The sequence below is a fragment of the Dendrobates tinctorius genome, unplaced genomic scaffold (genome assembly GCF_039654945.1).
Source record: "Dendrobates tinctorius isolate UK_male_01 unplaced genomic scaffold, ASM3965494v1 ptg000116l, whole genome shotgun sequence".
In the NCBI taxonomy this organism is placed as follows: domain Eukaryota; kingdom Metazoa; phylum Chordata; class Amphibia; order Anura; family Dendrobatidae; genus Dendrobates; species Dendrobates tinctorius.
In genome coordinates, this window is record NW_027361784.1 from 21,439,574 (window position 1) to 21,465,332 (window position 25,759).

The window sequence follows — 25,759 nt, forward strand, 5'->3', positions numbered from 1 at the left end:
CTTCAAGGGATTAAAAATCCACATGCATACACCTGTCAATCAAAGCAGTCTGGAGAGAAAGTGGGGGGGGCGGGGTAGTCTGGACTCCGCCTATGGTCCCTTGTCGGCCTCTCCCTGCTCTGCTCTAATTGACAGTTTTTTTCCTTGTGTGTACATAGGGAAAAACCTGTCAATCATCTAGAGCAGCCCTGTAAGAGGCTGGCTAGGGACCACAGGTGGACACTAGACTAGTCCAGCACTGGCTGCCGATCTTTAACCCCTTTACCCCCAAAGGTGGTTTGCACGTTATTGACGTGCCAATTTTTAAAATTCTGACCACTGTCACTTTATAAGGTAATAACTCTGGAACGCTTCAACGGATCCTGTGATTCTGAGACTGTTTATTTTTTCATGACATGTTGTACTTCATGATAGTGGTAAAATTTCTTCGGTATGACTTGCGTTTACTTGTGAAAAAAACAGTGAGAATTTGGCAAAAATTTCACAATTTTCCAACTTTGAATTTTCATGCCCTTAAATCACAGAGATACAGTGGGGAAAAAAAAGTATTTAGTCAGCCACCAATTGTGCAAGTTCTCCCACTTAAAAAGATGAGAGAGGCCTGTAAATTGACATCATAGGTAGACCACAACAATGAGAGACACAATTAGAAAACAAATCCAGAAAATCACCTTGTCTGATTTGGCAAGATTTATTTTTCAAATTATGGTGGAATATAAGTATTTGGTCACCTAAAAACATGCAAGATTTCTGGGTCTCACAGACCTGTAACTTCTTCTTTAAGAGGCTCCTCTGTCCTCCACTCCTTACCTGTAGTAGTGGCACCTGTCGGAACTTGTTATCAGTATAAAAGACACCTGTCCAAAACCTCAAACAGTCACACTCCAAACTCCACTATGGTGAAGAGTAAGACCAAAGAGCTGTTGAAGGACACCAGAAACAATATTGTAGCCTTGCATCAGGCTGGGAAGACTGAATCTGCAATAGGCAAGCAGCTTGGTGTGATGAAATCATCTGTGGGAGCAATAATAAGAAAATGGAAGACCACTGATAATATCCCTCGATCTGGAGCAAGATCTCACCCCATGGGGCAAAATGATCACAAGAACAGTGAGCAAAAATCCCAGAACCAGATGGGAGGTCCTAGTGAATGACCTGCATAGAGCTGGGACCACCTTAACAAAGGCTTCCATCAGTAACACACTACACTGCCAGGGACTCAGATCTTGCAGTGCCAGGCATGTCCCCCTGTTTAAGCCAGTACATGTCCAGGCCCATCTGAAGTTTGCTAGAGAGCATTTGGATTATCCAGAAGAGTATTGAGAGAATGTCATATGGTCTGATGAAACCAAAGTTAGAAATGTTTGGTAGAAACAAAACTCATCGTGTTTGAAGGAGACAGAATACTGAGTTGCATCCAATAAACACCATACCTACTCTGAAGCATGAGGGTGGCAACATCATGCTTTGGGGCTGTTTCTCTGCAAAGGGACCAGGACGACTGATCCATGTACATGAAAGAATGATTGGAGCCATGTATCGTGAGATTTTTGAGCACAAACCTTCCATCAGCAAGGGCTTTGAAGATGAATCGTGGATGGGTCTTTCAGCATGATAATGATCCCAAGCAAACCGCCAGGGCAACAAAGGAGTGGCTTTGTAAGAAGCACATGAAGGTTCTAAAGTGGTTTAGCCAGTCTCCAGATCTCAACCCATAGAAAACCTTTGGAGGGATTTGAAAGTCTGTGTTGCTCAGCGACAGGCCCCACACCTCACTGCTCTAGAGGAGATCAGCATGGAGGAATGGGGCAACATACCACCAACAGTGTGCCAACCTTGTGAAGACTTACAGAAAACGTTTAACCTCTGTCATTGCCAACAAAGGATATATAACAAAATATTGAGATGAACTTTTGTTAATGACCAAATACTGTATTTTTGGATTATAAGATGCGCTTTTTTTCCTCAAAATTTTGGGGAAAATGGGGGTGGGTCTTATAATGCGTATATACCTTACCGGTACTGTTGCTGCAAACCGCAGGCTGAGGTGTGGGGGTTTTCGGCGATGCTAAGGGTGTCTGGCAGTACTGCCCTGTGCTACTGCTGGCGTCTCCGGTGCTGGTGGGGCTCTGCTGACATTTTGTGAAAGGCCAGAGCCCCAGCAGTTCCATGGTTTCTTGTGTGGTGGACTCCGGGAAAATGGCCGCTGGGGGTGGCACGTGCGCAGATGGAGATTTCGTCACCAAGATCTCGGGAGATGAGATTTTAGCTCTGAAAATCCATGGAAACCAAGGAACTGCCAGGGCTCTGGCCTTTCACAAAATGTCAACAGAGCACTGGCAGCACCGGAGACACCCACAGCAGCACTGCTGGACACCTCCGTAGCACCACCGGGCACTCGCAGCACCGGAGACACCCGCAGCAGCACCAGGCAGCAGCGCCGGGCACCCGCAGCAGTGCCAGACACTCGCAGCGGCGCGCCGCACATCGGAGTGCCCACTCATCCCATCCTGCAGCATCACCCCACTCCTGCCTCCTCAAGTAGCGATCCAGGGACCCTGCTTCACCGCAGCCACCACCCCTGGAAAGCAATAAGACGCATTGATTATAAGAAGCACCACCATTTTATTTTTTTTTTTAAATCCTATTTTTCTCCTCAAAATTTGGGGTGTGTCTTATAATCCGAAAATCCAGTACTTATTTTCCACCATAATTTGAAAAATAAATCTTGCCAAATCAGACAAGGTGATTTTCTGGATTTGTTTTCTCATTTTGACTCTCATAGTTGTGGTCTACCTATGATGTCAATTACAGGCCTCTCTCATCTTTTTATGTGGGACAACTTGCACAATTGGTGGCTGACAAAATACTTTTTTTCCCCACTGTATGTGTACTTTTGTTTGTTTTTTTTCATACAAATATTTCATACAAATATTTATTGATACAATATCTTTTGATTTTTTTTTTAGTATTTTTACAATTATTTAAAAAATGTTTTTCATTTTTTTTTCCTTTTTTTTTTACTTTGTCCCATTATGGGACTATCATTTTTTGCACGCTGATCGCTTGTACCGCATAGAGATGCAGCAGCTTTCAGCTCTGCACTGACAGGGAAAGTTTCTGATCATGCACAGCGCATGATCAGCAACTTTCCTAGCTCTGCTGACCCGGATGTCCTCATGACGACATCCGGTCACCATGGCAACGATCGAGACCCAGCGTCATGGCACGGGGTCTACGATCCAAAGGCAGAGGGGCTGACAGCCCTCTGCCGGCTCCCGCAATGCTGTGATCACGTTCACAATTTTCTGGGGTTCAAGTCTCGGGAGTGGTGCGTGACTGCTCCTGGCACTTAGTGCTGGGTGTCAGCTGTCACAATCATCTAACACCCGGTGACGATCACCCGCGCGGACGTAATAATCCGTCCCTGGTCAGATAGGAACAGGGCACATGGACGGATGTTTACGTCCGATGTCAGAAAGGGGTTAAAAAAAGTGCCCAGATTCATTGCTTTTGCACCTGTTTATTATTTTTTTATCTACCTTTATGTATATTTTTATGTTTACAAACGCTTAGTTATTCTGTTTGTGCCTTTAAGTCTTTTTTTTTTTCTACTTCATGGGCAGAGTTTAGCGTTTTCAGACTTTTAGAAAAGTCACAAAATTTGGAGCAACTCCATTCCGGTTCCAACCTTGGTGTATTTATGATTACTTAAGCATTTTGGCTCAGTTTTTGTGCCATTTTGTGAAATGTTCAACTTTTGGCACTAAACAGTCTCAAAAACAGTTTACAACAGAAATAAAAGTACATTTTGTACTTTGTGCCAAATTCATGAGTCACATGAAAAACTTAGTGCCAAAAACGGCAACTAGTACCACAACACGAAAAGGAAAGTGGAAAAAAAAACGCAATGATGAATCGTGGACCTATGTTTTCTCTAACTTGTTCCTGATTTCAGCAGGTGTATGGTTTATGCTGACTGGTCTTTTAATACAATTTTGCAATTGTTTTTGTGGGGTTTTTTTTTTTTTGGTCATCTTTATTTTTCTGTACTGTAAAGAAACGTTACATGGGGTGTCCTTACTTTTTCACAAAAATATTAAAAGTAACTGTAAACAGTCTGGACTTCTTGCTCCTCTACCTACAATTAGGATAACAACATTTCTGGAGAAAGCTATTTTGGCTTCAGTGTAAAGTAACTGACATCACTACCACATGGCACGCTTGGTTTTCTGCATTAATCTTTCATGTTTGAAATTCATTCGTCTCACGAGAACCATCAGCCTTGTTCTTTCCACTCTCTGCACTTACCCTGTGATGAAATCCATCCCAATTACTGTCTTACTGGCTCTCAATACGAGATTTTAATCCATTCCTGCCTCCTCTCCTCTCCCCACCACATCTCCCGTGTCGGAAACCTCTCACTATGATTTTTTTTTTTGGTCCAAAAATCAATTTTTAACCTTCGTGATCCCCGTATCATTGTTAGCAGCAGATTTTTTTTTGGTTTTTTGTACTAAATGTTACACGAAGACAGTGAGCAGATGCAGAATAAACGTGCTTCACAGAACACCTTATCTCTCCTTGTATATGATATAGTAAAATATGTCCTGCGGCAGGAAGAAAATGTTCATACCGTCCTATCTAAAAATAAAAATGCCTTTGGTTCTTCTTCTTCTTTGCTCTTCTAAGGATTTAATATCTATTTTTGAGATAACCCGTTAGGGAATTCTGAGTCAACACGGAGGATTTCTGCTATGCAGGACACTCATTTATTTCCCGAGGCAATGCGTGATTACACAGTGCTTCTTCCTTGGGAGGAACCCACACATACATTACAAGGGCAGCCCATTATTGCATGAATGGCATCAACTACTATTTACTACATTTTGATAGTGCATGAGTTTGTAATAAAAGTGTTATATTGCAAATAAAAAACTTACTGTTAAAAAAAAACAGTAAGTTCCTGTTCACTGTGTGTGTAACTGGAGCACACTCTATTTTCATTTTGCAAGCTGACAGACAAGATGCTAATATCCTAAGCTATAAGAAATACCAGTTGTAAGCTGTATTATCTTGTCTTGTTGAACGGCTGAACAGTACAGAGATTAATCTGCTGCCAACAGGTTATGGGCCCAGAAACCGAGAAAGCAAAAGACCCAGATAACAACCCATTGGAGAGAGAACAACAGTGTATTAAGAAGTAAAAGCAAAGATGGAAGCCAGCAGTAACTCTGTGAGGCTCACATTGCCAAATATCACTAACCAAACCTACCAATCCTGGAAATTCAAAGTAAAGATCTTGCTGATAAGAGAAGGCACATGAAAATACACATGAAAATACGCAAAGGAGTCTAAACCTGACTCACTACCACGCCAAACCTGCGACTCCAACTCCTCAATTTCCCTTCCACCGACTCCAACTCCCACATATATTGCTTATATTTAAGTGAAAAATGTATTGTAGTACAATGTGAACATCAGACAATTAATCATTTTTATGATACAATAATCAAGATATTTACACAGAACATAATATATATTTATTGGAATACAACTTCAGAACACAAAAAACTGTAATAAATTGTAATTATGCAATACACTATGTAATATCGATTACATATATATACAATATATATATATATATAACACTATGTAATAAACTATGTAAGTGGCAAAAAAACAGTTTTCAACAATAAAACATACTAAATAACATTTGTGCAGTCTATGAATTTGTTCTAAGAAATAGAATTGCCTCCATCAGATCCTCCTTCATAGATGACCTCAAATCTGACCTAGTAATTTTAAGGCCAGAGAACAACCTCTCTACACGAACTTGGGTTGGAGGCAAAGCCGTAACCACATGGGAACATCTCTAACAATTTGCCGGTATAAAGGAATTGCCTCATGCACAGTCAGTTTTGATGAACGGTTGAATTTTTCTATTTCTTTGAGAGAAAGTGAAACATTTTGCTGAAATATGGTCAATCTGCTTGCTATAGGAGACGGAGTGAAATCTTTTTCCTTGCAGCAACGCTTTGCCTGCTCCATGTCATCCAAATACTTGTCAAAGTCAAACTCCTCATCTGATCAGAATGAAGATATGGCAGCAGTAGCACTCTCAGGACCCAAGTCCTCTTGCGCCTGGCAGTCCTCCTGTAGGCCACTCATCCTAACAGCTACCTCAGTCAGAGCTTTTCCTTTAGTAAGCTGTTGATCATCAAGCAGTATACGATGACTTGGGTCCACATAAATAGCTGCCAGAAAAATTCTATTTTCCAATAGCTGTGTCTCTCTCCGTTTCATTGAAGCAGAAATGCCATCTGCGATTAAACCTCCTCTTTGGGACAGGCAAAAATAGCAAGTTCTTCCACTCCCTTATGAAAATGCCAGGAGTTAAATCCTCAGCTTGTAAGTTTTTAGTCCCGGTAAATGGGTGATTAAGCAATTACTTCAATTCAGCCACCTGTGTCCATTGACCTTCATTTAGGGTTACCTGAGGGTTCGCCATATCTATAAGAAACGGTTTTAGTTCAAGCAATCGCTCAATCATTAAATAAGTGCTGCCTCACCGAGTAGCTTGTTCGACAATTGCCCCTTTCCCAGCACGTCTCTTCAAGATGGAATCAATTTTAGGGGTTCTGGCGGCAATAACCAATTTCCTCACTTTTCCAATCATATTTCCAGCATGTCCCTCTTGCAGACTATCTCTTATTGCCAGCTGCAGCGTGTGCACAACACAGCGCATGTGATGAATAGGAAAGTGTTTCGAAGCAGCTTCAACAAGATCAAATATTTCTAAAGAATAATTTTGCTGTTCTTCTGTTGTAATACCTGTTTGTTCCTCAGTTACATGAACAGCACTGTGGCCTTCCATCTCAAACATACTGAATCCTAAATTTTCTTCTAGCTGTTGTTCATTACTTTCATTCATCAGTGTAATTGTACTTATGTTTGAAGCATTGTCCGTTACAACAGCAAGAACCTGTTCTTTTTTGAGTTCGTAATCTTGCAGAACTTTTTCCACTAAGGCCTGGAGAAACTGGCTGCTGTGATGAGCTTTAGTATCTTTTACTGCCAGTGTCTTGGTAACAATTTTTGTTGTCACAAACATATCGAACATTGATGGCAAAATAGTTCACTCTGTGACGTGTGCAGGCATCCATTTTAAGAAACATGAAGCGTCTTTTGAGAGTCTTTTTAAGATCTTCCTTTTGTTTAAGGGCTTCTTCAATCACTAATTTTCTAATACTTTCTCTTTCCAGAGAAACATCAAGTTTGTGGGCCATTTCTCCATTAAGAGCTGTAAAAGCTGGTCGTGCAAATAATGATAATGGTAGACCGTCCTTCACAACAAGCTGTATGAGCTGTCTTTTAAAACATATCTGCTGTCATTGTTACAGTAACTTTGTCACTTACAAAATATCTTGTTACTGATGTTTGAGATGCTCTTTCCTCCTCCTTTGCCTGGCAGGAAGTGCTGGGCGTGGGTTTCTTGGTGCTGCTGTTATCTTTTTCAGTCACAGCTTTGAAAACTTCTGGGTGGAAGCTTTGTAAATGTCTTTTTAGAATGGAAGATCTTGTAGGAGCATTTTTATCACTGCCTGAGTATGCACTGATTTTGGCATCACAGCATTTGTTTTCCTCTAGGTCACTTGTCATACATTGACACACAAAATATTTTTCATCTTGAGTCACTGTGAAATGCTAAAATACAGCTGACTTCATGGGGAGCTTCTTAGACATTTTGTAATCATATAAATTCACTCTCAAAATAATTTTGTTCTATAAAATAAAATAATGTGTATTATAATTCCAGCAAGAAGAGGGAACCATGTACAGTGGTGAAAATAAGAATTTGATACACTGACAATTTTGCAAGTTTTCCCACCTACAAAGAATGGAGAGGTCTGCAATTGTACACTTCACCTGTGAGAGACAGACTGAAAAAAATCCAGAAAATCACATTGTATGATTTAAATCATTTGCATTTTATTGCATGAAATGCGTATTTGATACAGTAGAAAAACAGAAATTAATATTTGGTACAGAAACCTTTGTTTGCAATTACAGAGGTCAGACATTTCCTGTAGATTCTGTTACTCTCAGTTGAAGTGTACCTATGGTTAAGAATTTAAGACCTCTCCATTCTTTTTAGGTGGGAATCAACAGTGTATCAAATACATACTTTCCCCACTGTATAATATTCCCTGTATATTGTATGTCTATTGTATAAAAGCTAGCTTCCCAAATGTATATGAGCTCAAAGACAAGCATCAAGCATACAGAGAGAACATACAGTATACTGGACTATTGATTTATGCACAGTTTATTGAAAGTTTAAATATGCTTTAAGAAGTAATTACCTTAATCTTGTTATCCTGTTCACGCTAGCAATTCTGAGATGAATGCAGACCTTCCTTCTTTCTGAGTGTGTTTACTTTTTACCCTTGTCTGTAGAGGAGGAGCTTCACTGGTGTTGGAGTGCAGCACTGACTTATCACAGCTAAGACAAAGCTAGATCATAGAATCATAGAATCGTAGAGTTGGAAGGGACCTCCTGGGCCATCTGGTCCAACACCCTGCTCAAAGCAGAATTCGCTAAATCATCCCAGTCAGATGTCTGTCCAGCCTCTGTTTGAAGACTTCCATTGAAGGAGAACTCACCACTTCTCGTGGCAGCCTGTTCCACTCATTGATCACTCTAACTGTCAAAAAGTTTTTTCTAATATCTAATCTGTGTCTCCTCCCATTCAGTTTCATCCCATTGCTTCTAGTCTTTCCTTGTGCAAATGAGAATAAAGTTGATCCTTCTACAATGTGACAGCCCTTTAGATATTTGTAGACAGCTATTAAGTCTCCTCTCAGTCTTCTCTTTTGCAAACTAAACATTCCCAAATCCTGCAACCTTTCCTCATAAGACAGGGTTTGCAGACCGGTCACCATTCTGGTCGCTCTTTTCTGAACTTGCTTTGTTGATGTCTTTTTTAACATGTGGTGCCCAAAACTGGACATAATATTCTGACCAAAGAGGAGTAGAGGGAAATAATGACTTCACGTGATTTAGACTGTATGCTTCTGTTAATACATCCTAGAATTGCATTTGCCTTTTTTGCTGCTGCATCACACTGTTGACTCATATTCAGTCTGTGATCTATTAGTATACCCAAGTCTTTTTCACATGTGCTGTCACTTAGCCCTATTCCTCCCATTCTGTATATGCTTTTTTCATTCACACCATGAGCGTAGCCAGGATCAAAACTGGGGGGGGCAGAACCTCATACTGTTCCGCAGAACCTCATACTGCACACCTCAGCTGCTGCAGAACCTCATACTGCACACCCCTACACTTGAAAATAAAGTTTGCACCTGAAGATGTGAATGCAGTCTATTTATTCCAACTGTCAATTGATGTTGATGTGTTACTAAAGACGAGCAATGCCTGTCCTGGGCGTCCTTTTGGGCAGCTATGGAGGTGTACCTGACTGGTGCTAACAAAAATGAGTGTTAGTCTGTGTGCTACCCGACTTTCATTCTTTTTGGACCAGATATGATATGGATGGACAGATATGGATAAATGGATATATAGATAGAGCAGATTTCTAATCTGCTTTTGCTATTGAAAACATTATCTATGAGCTCAAAAACCTTTCAGGTGATGCGGTTTTTTAAAAAGCTGATCTGCTTTTGCAGCTGAAAAACGTATCCTCAAAAAACGCAGCAAAAACGCTGTGTGAATGTAGCCTTAGATCAGGAATAGAACAGCCATTTATAGGACATTTCATAATTTTCCCAAATGCCTATGAAAAAATATTCAGCACATTCTGCATTGAACTACTGTACTCAATTTATTATATATTTTAGGACTCGGAGTCGGTCCATTTTATACCGACTCCACCAAAATGAGCACCGACTCCACGACTCCGACTCCACAGCCCTGCTCACTACCAGAAGACTGAGTAGAGAAGGATCAAAAAGCACAAAGCACTATCTCCCTCAGCATATATGATGATCATATTGTGCATGCATGTAAATGTAAAACTTCAAAAGAAATGTGGGAACAGCTGCAGAAAGTGCATGAAAGGATAAACCTCAGCAATAAGCTCTATTTAATGAGAAAGCTGCATCAGTCTATGCTAAATAATGGCCAAGATATGCAGAATTACAGAAATTGTGGAGCATCTAGAAATTGTGGCTTGCCTGCAGGACATTGGAGAAGATCTAAATGATTTCCATTTTGCTGCAGTACTTATCAGTGTACAAGAAAGCTATGACACACTTGTAACTGCACTAGATGCGTGCCCATATTATGAAATGACATTGGAGTATGTCAGTGGAAAGCTTGTTGGTGAGAATAAGCGGAAGACAAAGTATAAGCAGCAGTGGGGTATCCATAGCAGAATCCACTTTAAATATCTACCCAAATATAAAAGTAATTTGAATGAAACGTGCAAGTGTTTGTCTAAAAGAAATCAGGGCACCAAAAGTTTGACCGCAGAGTCTGGAATGCTAGAATTAATTAGCAAAATAATCATCAAAGGGTTAAAAGTGCCATTACTGAAGAATATGACACTTCAATTACTGAAGCTGCGCTTACTGTTAATGCAAGTACATCAAAGCATGCATGGTGTATAGACTGTAGACTCTGTGGCTACTAGTCATATGACTAATGACAGAAGCTTCTGCTCTAACCTTTACCAAAGTAAGTCAGAGAAGGTGATCTTGGTTAATGGTCAGTATATGAATGCAGAATGAAAAATCAAAGATGAGTTGTACCAGCTAAAATGCAAAGAAAGTGTATACACAAGAATTGTATCCATGTATAGCACAGGTGTCTTGCACATAGAGACCCAGAAGCCATTAGAAAGTTAGTTAAGAAACAACTTGCTGATTGTGTTACCATCATTCTATTTAATCAGACAATGAAGCTGTCTTAGAGGAGAAATGTCAAGAAATTCCTGTCCTAAGAATAAAGGCCGCGATGCTGATTTTGTGACGCCACAGCGATCTCGCCAGCAAGATCGTTGTGTGTGACGGGGATCAGCGACCGCCCCCCCATGCCGGGTATCGCTGATCTTGCTCGATCGGCCTGGGCCATTTTTTGATCGCTGGTCTCCCGCTTGCCAGCACGCGTCGCTGCGTGTGGCAACGAGAGACCAGCGATCAGCGACGCTGGTTTCTAATGTAAACATCACAGCTCCTGGATACCCGATGTTGACATTGGAAACCAGCTTGCTCGCTGGTCCTGATCGCTGGAGGGGCTGTCTGTGTGACAGCTCACCAGTGATCAACCTAACGATGTCCCAGCGATCCCATCCATGTCGGAGCGTTGGTAGGATCGCTGGGACATCGTTATGTGTAACAGGGCCTTAATACGACAAAATCAGAACAGCTTCTGGACTTAATGCACACAGATGTTTGTGGTCCAATGAGTGCTCAAACTCCTGAAAAGAAGACATACTTTCTTGCATTTATCAATGATTTATCAAGATATACTGTTGTCTGTCTGCTTCACAGGAAAGATGAAGCTCCAGAGAAAATTGAAATATATCCCACTGAAGTCTATAACAATGCCAAAAATTCTGCGTGAATATAAAGGAACTGAATATAAAAGTAATGAGACACATAGTTTTAAGTAAAAATGTAATCGTGTTTCAGACCACTGTACTATACAACCATGAACAAAATGGCGTAGCGGAAAGAAGGAAGCAGACACTTTGTGAAAGTGGAAGATGTATGCTATTTGATGCAGATTTGACAACAGCATACAGTGGCATGTAAAAGTTTAGGCACCCCTGGTCAAAATTACTGTTATTGGGAAAAGTTAAGCAAGTTAAAGAAGAAATGATCTCTAAAGAGGCCTAAAGTTAAAGATGACACATTTCCTTTGTACTTTAGAAAAAAAATATACGGTATATATTGTCATCGTTTACATTTTAAAAATACCAAAAAAAAATGAGCCTATGCAAACGTTTGGATACCCTGCATCGTTAGTACCCAGTTGTACCCCTTTTTGCAAGTATCATAGCTTGTAAACTTTTTTTGTAGCCAAGAGTCTTTCAATTCTTGTTTGAGGGATTTTCATCCATTTTTCCTTGGAAAATTCTTTAATTTCTATGAGATTCCTGGGTTATCTTGCCCGGGCTGGCCATAGTTGATTCTCACCCAAGTGTGACAGCATGTATTCTATGCGGCTGTCACGCTAGTGTTGGGAGAGCTGACGGCCAGACAGAGCATTGCGTTGCGATCCTCATCAGAATTATATGGCCGTCTGACTCTCACATAATACTAAACTTCCCCTGCGGAGGCGCTGTTGGCAAATTAAACACATATTGCAAGGTTAACACGGAAAATTAGAGCTGGTCAATCAAAAAGAGAGTATGTGACATGACATCTTGTAGATGATCGCTAGATTTTTGAAGCCAAAGATGCGTCAAGAAAATGACAGTGGTATTTTCGCTGAAGCGTCTTCTCAAGCATTAATGTAGTGAAGAATATTCAGCCGCCTGAAGAATGATCAGGTCACTTTTTTTTGTCTCTTAACAGCTTTTTAAAAATAAAGTGGTTAAAAGAAGCTCAGAAATATTGAACCTAGGCACAGCAAGTCAGTTTCGCATCTCTGTGCATATCTTCATTATTTTTAGCATTTTTTAAGGAGGATTTTTAGTTGGACTCTGCATGAAAAAAAAAAAGTTGTCTGCACGTACCCTAAGGGTTATTTCCATGGATAGGGGATAACTTAATGTTACTGTCCAATCAATGAGGCTATGAATTCTTTACTGTATGAGAAGTGAGATTATGGATTTTTTACTGTATGAGAAATGCGATAATAGACTTTACTGTACGAGCAGTGAGACTATGGATTCTTTACTGTACGAGCAGTGAGATTATGGATTCTTTACTGTACGAGCAGTGAGACTATGGATTTTTTAATGTGTGAGAAGTGAGACTATGGTCTTTACTGTATAAGCAGTGAGACTATGGATTCTTTACTGTACGATAAGATTACGGATTCTTTACTGTGTGAGCAGTGAGACTGGATTTTTTACTGTACAAGCATTGAGACTATGGATTTTTTTACTGATGAGAAGTGAAACTATGGATTTTTTACTGTTTGGGCAGTGAGGCTATGGATTCTTTACTGTACGAGCAATGAGACTGGATTCTTTACTGTACAAGCAGTGAGACTATGGATTCTTTACTGTATGAGAAGTAAGACTATGAAATTTTTACTGTTTGGGCAGTTAGACTATTGATTCTTTACTGTACAAGCAGTGAGACTATGGATTCTTTACTGTACGAGCAGTGAGACTATAGATTTTGTACTGTTTGAGCAGTGAGAGTAAGGATTCTTTACTGTATGAGAAGTAAGACTATGAATTTTTTACTGTTTGGGCAGTTAGACTATGGATTATTTACTGTACGAGCAGTGAGACTATAGATTCTTTACTGTTTTTATTAAATGAGACTATAGAATCTTTACTGTTAGAGCAGTGACTATAGAATCTTTACTGTTAGAGCAGTGAGACTATAGATTCTTTACTGTTTTTATTAAATGAGACTATAGAATTTTTACTGTTAGAGCAGTGACTATAGAATCTTTACTGTTAGAGCATTGAGACTATGTGACAACATATTGTGATAGTTCAAGGAGGGGCAAATATGCCTTTTCTTTAAAATATAATTTTTCAGGTTACGGGTACTAGATTTCTGGAGTCGGGACATTGGTCCAGGGATTTATTCTGTTACCCATAATTTAAAGGGAACCTGTCATCAGCTTTGACCACTCTGCAGTGTGATATATATTTCTAGTAAGGGCAAATAAGACATTTCTGAACATATTCCCGTGTGCTAGCCGTAATAAAAAATACCTTTAAAAATAAGTTTATTAACTCACGCTCTCTATGCAAGTGGCAATGATGGTGGCAATGATTTCCATGTGTGCCCAATCTTTGCAGAGGTGAGTGGATGATCCTGGAAAAGTAAAATTTAAAGAAATTTTATACTGTCATGATCCATGCTGGATCAGGACTGATAAAAGCACAGATAACCTTTTTTTTTTCCTAAGCTGTGCTTAAGTTTGATTTTTGTGCCCCCGGTGGCCATTAGGAGTATTGCACTGTGGTGTCGTTTGTTCTAAGTTTGCCCCCGGTGGTGGTGTGCGTCATTGCACTCTAGTTTCTTTAGTTAAGTGCACATGATTATAATACAGGTGTGATTGCTGGCTCTGCTCTAAAAGACTCACAGGTGTTGCAATCAGTGTGGTGATAGTGTTCATTTTAACCATCCTTGGTGGAGGAAGGAGCTGGAGAGCGTTCCTTGCAGCACTGTCTTAGCCCTGGTGTGTGAAAGGAGTCATAGGAGATTTCCTTGTAGCTCTGACAGAGCTTGGTGGCAGTGATTCTGGAGGAGAGCTGCATGCTGGTAGTGGACTCTGTTGCCAGGAGCAAGTGCAACAGAGTAAAGCTAAGTGGTGTTTCCCTGTTTGTGTTTTTCCTTAGTGTGTATTAGTACAGCGGTGGGGCCAGTGCCTGCGCCACCCAGCTCCCTAGCAAGGGATAGGTGTAGGGTGTGCTAGGGCAACAGGTTCCTGATCGGCGCCCGGTGCGGAACCGGCATAGGGAACGTTAGGAGCATTAGGGACACTGACTCAGGGGAGTGCAGGAGGTCTCCACGTCCCCTTTCCCTATCGCAGGGCCCACCGTTGTAACTGTTTCCCTTCCCTTTGTCTTGTTGTTTTAGTTACCGGCCTGCGAGCCGTGTCACACAGGATAGTATCACGTGCCGCGTCCTGTTGTTCTAGTTACCAGCCTGCTGGTCGCGTCACACTGGACGGGTCCACGTGACATATACAAATGGAAAAGCAATGCAGCTTTTTTCCAGATACAATTCTATTTTTGCTATTGCCAACAAAACTAATGGACAAGTCAGATATGTTTTCTTGGTTAACAGCAGTCATTTAATTCAAACTGTACAAACCATGGGCAGAATGGATCAGAGTCTGGTTACAAGACTGCAATAGAACTGGACGGAGCAAGCTCACACCTTACACCACTGCTCCCATAGAAGTGGACAGAGCAGGCTCACACCTTACACCACTGCTCCCATAGAAGTAGACGGAGCAGGCTCACACCTTACACCACTGCTCCCATAGAAGTGGATGGAGCAGGCTCACACCTTACACCACTGCTCCCATAGAAGTGGATGGAGCAGGCTTACACCTTACACCACTGCTCCCATAGAAGTGGACGGAGCAGGCTCACACATTACACCACTGCTCCCATAGAACTGGATGGAGCAGGCTCACCTTACACCACTGCTCCCATAGAAGTGGACGGAGCAGGTTCATACATTATACCACTTCTCCCATAGAAGCGGACTGAGCAGGCTCACACATTAGAACACTGCTCCCATAGAACTGGATGGAGCAGGCTCATACCTTACACCACTGCCCCCATAGAAGTGGGCAGAGCAGGCTCATACATTATACCACTGCTCCCATAGAAGTGGACAGAGCAGGCTCACACCTTACACCACTGCTCCCATAGAAGTGGACGGAGCAGGCTCACACCTTACACCACTGCTCCCATAGAAGTAGACGGAGCAGGCTCACACCTTACACCACTGCTCCCATAGAAGTGGATGGAGCAGGCTTACACCTTACACCACTGCTCCCATAGAAGTGGACTGAGCAGGCTCACACATTACACCACTGCTCCCATAAAACTGGACGAAGCAGGCTCATACCTTACACCACTGCTCCCATAGAAGTGGGCGGAGCAGGCTCATACATTATACCACTGCTCCCATAGAAGCGGACTGAGCAGGCTCACACATTAGACCACTGCTCCCATAGAACTGGACGGAGCAGGCTCACACCTTACACTACTGCTCCCATAGAAGCGGACTGAGCAGGCTCACACATTACACCACTGCTCCCATAGAAGTGGACTATAGATAGATAGAAAGATCGATAGATGTATCTAGAGATAGATAGATCTATAGATAATCTATAAATAGATCTATAGATATAGATTTATAGATAGATCTATAGATAGATATTACCAAGCCCGATGTTTAGCAATAAACGTAATAAAATGGTACATAAAGAGTTAAATAAAGACACAAATTCTGCGTTAGGCCGGGGTCACACTTGCGAGAAGCTTGCACGAGTCTCGCACCTCAGTACCCGGCGCTGCCGCCGACACTCGGATCGGAGCGTTTGCTGCATAGAAATACATGCAGCCACACACTCCGGTCACAAGTGCCGGGTACTGAGGTGCGATACTCGTGCTAGTTTCTCACAAGTGTGACCCCGGCCTTACGCAATATCTTTAATTTTAAAAAAAATGGTGTGGCTCCCATGCAATTTTCTGTGCCAGAGAGGGAAAGCCAGCAACTGAGGGCTGATGGTTATAGCCTAGGAAGGGGTTAATATCCATGGATCTTCTCAGGCTATGAATATCAGCCTGCAGCTGTATATTTAGCCTTTGCTGGCTATTAAAATAGGGGGACCCCCCAAAAAAAAAGTCCCTGCATGCTCAAGCTAAGTGTTCTTTTGCTATTGCTCACATTTGATTTGGTTTTGTCTATTTCAGTTTTGTGTGGTCAGCCAGCCCCGGCGGGGGCTGTGCTGAATTTCCATCCTTATGTTACTGCTTGTGCCAGTTTGTTTTTGTCCCTTATTAGATTGGCCTCTCTTTGCTCTGTTTTCAGAATATGCCAGAGTTGCTGATATAGTGGGCGAAGTCGAGTGACTTCAGTATTTTTCTATCAGACCTGTTGGACATTTTTTGCAGGTTTTTTTTGCGTGATTGCAGACAGTGTCTTTCCTTTCCTGTCGTGGATAGTTAATGTGGGCCCCATCGTTTGCTCAGTCTATTTTCCTACCTGCGTTTGTGTTTTCATCTTGTCTCACTGACAATATAAGTTTGGTGGCTATCTAGTCCTTTGGGGTCTGCTCTGGGGCAGTTTAGATTTCCCCTTTCTTGCTTTAGGCTTATTTAGTTCTCCGGCTCTGTCGAGGCGTCTAGAATCATCGTAGGTACGCTCCACGGCTACTGCTAGTTGTGTGGATAGGATCAGGGGTCTGCAATCCGCTTAGTTACCAACCTGTCTGGTTTTCTGTGGCTAAGGCTGGTTTCAGAGTAGCGCATTTTACATGCAGCGCACGGCGCCGCTAAGCCCCGCCCCGTCCGGTCATTTCCTCCTACTATCGCACACGGCTGCATGCGATCTGCGCACCCTATCTTTAGCATAAGGTGCGCAGACCGTGCGCTAGTAGGATTTTTGCGTGCGCTGCGCACTTTTGAAGGTTCGTCGAGCGCACCAAAATGCAACATGGTGCGTTCGGCGCGCACCTTCAAAAGTGCGAAGCGCACGCAAAAATCCTACTAGCGCACGGTCTGCGCACCCTATGCTAAAGATCTGATCATCGCCTGTATGTAGCAGAGCCAATAGGATTATGGCAGCTTCAAGTCTCCCATGGAGACTATTGAAGCATGCCAAAAGTAAAAAAAGCTTTTAAAATTATTTAAAAAATATATAAAAGTTTAAATCATCCCTCATTCGCCACATTCAAATTAAAACAATAAAAAAAAATCAAATATACACATATTTGGTATTGCCAGGTTCAGAATCGCCCGATCTATCAATATAAAAAAGAACTAACCTGATCGCTAAACAGCGTAATGGTTAATGTTTTTAACTTTTTTGGGTCTCCGCAACATTGCATTAAAATGCACTGACAGGCAATCAAAAGATCGTATCTGCACCAAAATGGTATTAAAATCATTAGCTCAGCATGCAAAAAGTAAGCCCTCACCCAACCCAAGATCATGAAAAATAAAGACGCTCTGGGTATCGGAAAATGGTGATTTTTTTTTTTTTTTTTTTTCAAACTTTGGATTTTTTTTTCACCACCTAAATAAAAAAGAATCCAGACCTGTTTGGTGTCTATGAACTCGTAATGACCTGGAGATTCATATTGGTAGAACAGTTTTAGCATTTAGTGAACATGGTAAAAAAACAACAACTTTTTTTGCAATTTCACCGCACTTGGAATTTTTTTCCCATTTTTGAGTACACGACATGGTAAAACAAATGATGTTGTTCAAAAGTACAACTCATCCCGCAAAAAAAAACAAGCCCTCACATGGCCATTTTGGAATAAAAAAATTATGACTCTGGGAAGAAGTGGAGCAAAAAATGAAAACGCAAAACCAAAAATACCTCTGCTCGTTAAGGGGTTAAGATCCAATGTATGATTTAAGTTTTACCATCATTTTTTGAGCAGAGCACTAAGATGCCTGTACCTCTTAATAGATTTGGTGTAACTTTCTCAAGAGAATTTTTGTTTGTTAGTACATTCCCAAAATATAATAGAAAGTTGCCATTCACTTTAAAGGGACTTAGATATTGATGACTTCTTTTGGGATGCGTAATCTGGCTCCGTGCACTTTTGTCTGGTCCTGACTCCGTGCACTTTTTTCCTTTAGTCCGGTCCAGGCTCCGTACACTTTTTTCCTTTAGTCCTGTCCTGGCTCCGTACACTTTTTCCCTTTAGTCCGGTCCTGGCTCCATGCACTTTTCTCCTTTTGTCCGGTCCTGGCTCCGTACACTTTATCCCTTTAGTCCGGTCCTAGTTCCGTACACTTTTTTCCTTTAGTCCGGTCCTGGCTCCGTACAGTTTTTCCCTTTAGTCCGGTCCTGGCTCCGTACGCTTTTTCCCTTTAGTCCAGTCCTGGCTCTGTACAGTTTTTTCCTTTAGTCCGGTCCTGGCTCCGTACACTTTTTTCCTTTAGTCCGGTCCTGGCTCCATACACTTTTTCCCTTTAGTCCGGTCCTGGCTCCGTACAGTTTTTGCCTTTAGCACAGTCCTGGCTCCGTACACTTTTTCCCTTTAACCCTGCAACCTTCTCATTGGTTGGGGTGGAAGGTGTCAGAACCCTACTGATCTGATGTTCATTACCTGTCCCAAGGAACCCGTCAGCACTTTTGTAGTCCCAGACAACCTTTCTAAACTAAAAAACCCATTATCCTCAATATTCCACACCCATCATGCTACACTTAAGGTATGTGTACAGCTGATTTATGACCACAGATCACATCAAAGTTGAATGTGCATGGAAGCAATGAGCATGTTAAAAGCACATCAGTGCAAACTGTTTAATAAAAACAAATTGCAAAAATAATTTTAATGCATCTAAGTAAAGAAGAAAAAAATGTCCCCAAAGGGTTGCAAATACTTAGCGATGTGTTCCATATTTACTAATCACATTGTGGAAGTTATAGAGTTAACATATGTAAGTGTCCCCGGTTGTGTATGAGGCCCTTACACCTGCACCTGCGTCTGTGTTTATTGCTGTTTCTTTGGTAACTTTACTGACCTGTCATGTCGGTGTGATGTTACACAGCACTGTACAGCCCTAAGGTTATGTTTGTAAAACCCCCCAGCTACTTACTAGGTTTATACAAGATCCTATCTTGCTTAGTCTGAAAAAAATTGCCAAGGACTACACAGTAGGGTTGACCTTGCTGGGTCTGCTTATCTCTGATCAGAACCAGAAAATGCAGGTAAATGTAGGAATTCAGCTCCACAGGCGTCCAGTATACATGCTGCAAGGTAACATTGCTCTACTAACAGCACAGACCACTTGTGGAAATTCGACCAACAGAACTAACCTAAAACAAAGTTCTCCACCACCAACATCAGGTTGTCCAGGACATGATATAAAGAATAGTGCATTATCAATGCAAATAAATAGACTGCATGGACAAGTAATGGGACATCTACACTACAGATACAGGAGCTGTTATGACCTCGCATTCTAAATCCATAGACATTAATATGGAGTTGGTTACCCCTTACTAGATATAATGGCTTTTGTTCTTCTAGGAAGGTTTTCTGCAAAATTTTGGAGGTCTCTGTGGGAATGTTTGCCCCTTCATCCAGAAGAACATTTGTGAGGTCAGATGTTGTGAAGGGGTCAGGCTCACAATCTCCGGTCTAGTTCATTCCAAAACTGTTGGATGGGGTTGAGAACAGGTGTCTGTGCAGCCGGTCATGTTTTTGCACCAAACTACCTCAATCTTGTCCGTTTGGGCATTGCGCACTGGGCACAGTCATGGGGAACAGAAAAGGACCTTCTCAAAACTGTTCCCACAAATTTGGAAGCTATAATTGTCCAAAATGTCTTGTACTGAAGTATTAAGATTTCCTCCATCCCACTGTACAATATAGTCAGGCGGGTGTTACGCACTTGGTTGTGGAACGACTGTGCCACTTTCCAGGAAGAGCCTGGAGGGGAGTAACTAGGTGAACACTTGACTCTTCTCTAGAGCCCCCAATGGTGGGGATAAAGTTGGCTCTAGATGGATGCCAGATGTTACTCCAGGATGGACCCACAAAGCCATGGCAGCTGACCCCCAAAGGGGACAGGGAAGCCGGACCGGCTAGAAACTGGTTAACAGGAGGGTATGGTTGTTAGACAGGTGTGAGATCAGGCAAAAGCAGGGCTGACACAGGAACACAGACGGCCACAGGCATGGGATCACGGATGCAGGTTCAGGCGGATCAAGAACAGGACTAGGCACGGTCAGGATGGATATGGCTACAGGTTCAGCAGCATGGACTTCAACAGGTGCAGACAAAGTGGACAGGATCAGAGAGCACAGTTATGGGGACCTAACAACTAGCTAGCAGGATATACACTAATTAACTAAATTTGCTAAGGCACCTCCCAATAGACAAGGATGCCTTATATACCAAACACCTCCCAGCTATTGGCTGGGCACGTTTTTAGCAGAGCCGTATAAGAGGTAGACAGTGTGCATGCTCTAAGCATACTACCAGGAGACCTGCGTGCCGTGAACAGGTCCTGGGAGGAAGCAGACACCGAGGGAGCACAATAGGTAAGTCTACACGCTGGTGTCCCTGCAGAGGGAGGAAGGGGACCCATGCAGGGGCGCCGATGCTGCTGTAACTTTGGGTACGTTATCCTGACATTCACCAAATTCAGACTAATCCATCAGATGCCAGATAGAGAGGTGTGATCAATCACTGCACAGAACACATTTCATCCAGAGTTCAGTGGTAGCGGCTTTACACAACTCCATCAGAGGCTCGACATTGTGCTAGTGATCAGGGCTGCCACCAGGAATTTCAGGGTCCCATACCGGCAACATTTTTGGGCCCTCTTGAGACTCCGCCCAAGCTCCACCCCAGCTCTGCCTCTGCCCCGCGAACCTTCCAAAGTCCCATCGTCCACTCTTGGAAAAACTCCACTTCTGCACCACATCCTCAGCAATCACACATTAACAGTTCCCATCAAACACCATATCACATACATAGCCAGCAGATTTTCTTTTTTGGCCAAAAGATTTTTCAAGCTGCCACCACAACAAGGAGATTCTTCTGGCTGGACCATACTCTACTCTAACCTATTAAACATTTGTTAAAATATTCAATACTCTTTAGGAATATTTTAATTAATTTTCTTTTTTTTAAATTACCATTAATATCACATACAAGGGACAAATACCATCACCCCATGGCCAGGCCACATAGTGACTGAATAATACCACATACAAGGGACAAATGTCACCACACCATGACCAGACTACATATTACCACCACATAATGACCGAATACTACAATTCATATGCCGGCGACGTACATGATGTCAGCTGCCAGCTTTTAACTATTTCCGTGTGGGTCCACACACAGTAGATTTTAACTGAGCTGGCAAAATCCTGCCCTTGGGGCACAGTGAGCAGAGTGGGGTCCATTTCGGGCCCCTGTATGCTTACCGGGCCCCATACACCTGTAAGGGCAGTAATGCCCTGATGGCGGTTCTGCTTGTGATGTAAGGCACACAGCTGTTTGACCATAAAGCAGTTTTTGTGCTGATGTTAATACCAGAGGAGGTCTGGACTTTGAAGTTATGGAGTCAGCAGAGCGTTGGTGACTCTTCTGCCCTCTGCTCCTCAGCACTCGGTGACCCTGGAGGATGTCATACAATGGGATGGGACAGAATGAAAAACCATACTTCAATACTTCAAAGATTTGAGTCCCAATACTTTTCTCTGTAAAGTGTATGTTTCTTATTGTTAATGCCTTTTTGTTAATCTTTAAGACATCATACATCTGCCTTACATTTTGTGCATGGTCCTTAGCGTCCATTGTCATAAATGTACAGTGTACTAAGAAGCCTGGTCCAGCAAGCACCATACTAACCATGGCAGCTACACAAAGAGAGGGGATCCCTCTGCCAGTCCATTTGCAGTCCTGCAACATGATCATGGGGTTCTTGTGGGTTTTCCTGACAGAGTACGGCCTTATGAAGCCCCTCAGGTCTCTCATCTGGTCAGTCCATTGTTGGGGATGCAGCTATGAAATCTTGGCTGATTGGCTAAATTCCTTCACCTAAAAAGTGACATTTTTTTCCTACCCAAAGGTTAATTCAGAACTAAATTATGGTAGAGATTAAATGAGCCCCCTGGGGCCTCTTATACCCATGTCCTCCGCATACGGCTTTCTTTAAGCTTTCTAACCCTATGCACTGCATAGATGTATTATGTTGCGCTATGTAGTGTTACTTGACTTCTTTATAATATGATTCTGTGCACTTGGCATTATGTATTAGCTACTAAATGATACTGTTATTTGGCTATGTTTGGTGTTATTTGTGTTTTACTTGTGCACTGTATGGCAGTACTAATCTTAAATTCCCTTGAATACATATTTTGATGATACTTATACCCTCTCGCACCTTGATGATGAGGTTCTGCAGTGTATGATTTGGTTCCGTAGCAGCTGAGATTTGTATTATGATGTTCTGCAGCAGCTGAGGTGCATATTATGATGTTCTGCAGCAGATGTGGTGTGTACTATGATATTCTGCAGCAGTTGAGGTGTGTACAATGATGTTCTGCAGTAGTTGAGGTGTGTACAATGATGTTCTGTAGCAGTTGAGGTGTGTACAATGATGTTCTGCAGCAGTTGAGGTGTGTACAATGATGTTCTGCAGCAGTTGAGGTGTGTACAATGATGTTCTGCAGCAGATGTGGTGTGTACAATGATGTTCTGCAGCAGTTGAGGTGTGTACAATGATGTTCTGCAGTAGTTGAGGTGTGTACAATCATGTTCTGCAGCAGTTGAGGTGTGTGTAATGATGTTATGCAGCAGTTGAGGTGTGTACAATGATGTTCTGCAGTAGTTGAGGTGTGTACAATGATGTTCTGTAGCAGTTGAGGTGTGTACAATCATGTTCTGCAGCAGTTGAGGTGTGTGTAATGATGTTATGCAGCAGTTGAGGTGTGTACAATGATGTTCTGCAGTAGTTGAGGTGTGTACAATGATGTTCTGCAGTAGTTGAGGCGTGTACAATGATGTTCTGCAGCAGTTGAGGTGTGTACTATGATGTTCTGCAGAACCTGAGGTGTGTACTATGATGTTCTGCAGCAGCTGAGCTGTGTATTATGAGATTCTGCAGCAGCAAAGGTGTGTATCATGAGATTCTGCAGCAGCAGGGGTGTGTATGATGATGTTCTGCAGCACCTGAGTTGTGTATCATGAGGTTCTGCAGCAGCTGAGGTGTGTATCATATGAGATTCTGCAGAAGCTGAGCTGTGTATTATGAGATTCTGCAGCATCTGAAGTGTGTACCATGATGTTCAGCAGCTGAGGTGTGTACAATGATGTTCTGTAGCAGTTGAGGTGTGTACAATGATGTTCTGCAGCAGTTGAGGTGTGTACAATGATGTTCTGCAGTAGCAAATAGAAATACCAGGAAAAGACGTCAAATGCCCATGCTACAAGGCGACTCAATATCATACTACAATGAAGGAGGAACAACGAGTAAATGTAGCCAAAAATTTAAAGAGATAATTATATTTATCAAACAAGTTAAACTTTAATAAATATTTGTAATACAAACATCATACATAAAACAACATGCATGAGCATATATCAATGTCATGTGACTGACTCCATAGGTCAATGTAATGACCAAGAAAAACGGGACCCACAATGTGAATAACATATGTACTATTCAAAAAGGAAAAAAAGGTTTTTTCTATATAAAGAAATTAGAATATATTTTTTTTTTATTTTTTTTTTTTTTATTCACATATTCTCCAGGGATAGGGATTTAGACGGTACTAACTTCCCCAAAACCCACTATTGCTATACCGCTAAGTGAATAGCTTCACATAGACACAAATTAGCTCCTTTATGATACAGTGCACAATAAAGAAAGGTCTATAAGAAGGTAAGTGCAGAGTAATTACCCATAGCGGCGTGTGTGCAGTCCCGTCTGAACCTCGGTCAGATACCCCGACGCGCGTTTCACGATGTCGCTTCCTCAGGGGGCGGTATAGCAATAGTGGGTTTTGGGGAAGTTAGTACCGTCTAAATCCCTATCCCTGGAGAATATGTGAATAAAAAAAAATATATATTCTAATTTCTTTATATAGAAAAAACCTTTTTTCCTTTTTGAATAGTACATATGTTATTCACATTGTGGGTCCCGTTTTTCTTGGTCATTACATTGACCTATGGAGTCAGTCAGATGACATTGATATATGCCCATGCATGTTGTTTTATGTATGATGTTTGTATTACAAATATTTATTAAAGTTTAACTTGTTTGATAAATATAATTATCTCTTTAAATTTTTGGCTACATTTACTCGATGTTCTGCAGTAGTTGAGATGTGTACAATGATGTTCTGCAGTAGTTGAGGTGTGTACAATGATGTTCTGCAGCAGTTGAGGTGTGTACTATGATGTTCTGCAGAACCTGAGGTGTGTACTATGATGTTCTGCAGCAGCTGAGCTGTGTATTATGAGCTGTGTATTATGTATGATGATGTTCTGCAGCACCTGAGTTGTGTATCATGAGGTTCTGCAGCAGCTGAGGTGTGTATCATATGAGATTCTGCAGAAGCTGAGCTGTGTATTATGAGATTCTGCAGCATCTGAAGTGTGTACTATGATGTTCAGCAGCTGAGGTGTGTATGATGATGTTATGCAGCAGCTGAGGTGTGAATGATGATGTTCAGCAGCTGAGGTGTGTATGATGATGTTATGCAGCAGCTGAGATGTGTATGATGATGTTCAGCAGCTGAGGTGTGTATGATGTTATGCAGCAGCTGAGGTGTGTATGATGATGTTCAGCAGCTGAGGTGTGTATGATGATGTTATGCAGCAGCTGAGGTGTGTATGATGATGTTCTGCAGCAGCTGAGGTGTGTATGATAGGGTTCCGTAGCAGATGAAGTGTATATGAGGATGTTCTGCAGCAGCTTAATACACACTTGTGCTCTCACCATCAGATGATGAAATAGTCATGTTCATTATTAGGCTGGCCGCTGCTGTTTGCTTTTTAGTGACTGTTTTCCTTGCGCAATAATATTTAGGCTGTGAAAACACAATGTGTTTTTGCAGCAATTTTTATGTAAATTTTAAGCTGCGTTTTACAGTACCAGCAAAGTCTATGAGATCTCAGAAATCTCATGAACACACAATGGTTTAATTTTCCTGACAGATTTGGAAAACTGCAACATGTCACTTTTTTCAGGGTAATTGCAGCATTTTTTCCACCCATAGGAAACTATCGGTAAGTGCAAAAATGCAGCAAAAAACGCAGGTATCAGTTTTTCCTGCATTTTTGGTGCAAAAACCTATGGAAATTAAATCATGCTTTTTCTTAGGGCCAATAAACTTTATCATTCACAAGAGACAGCAAAAAGGCAGC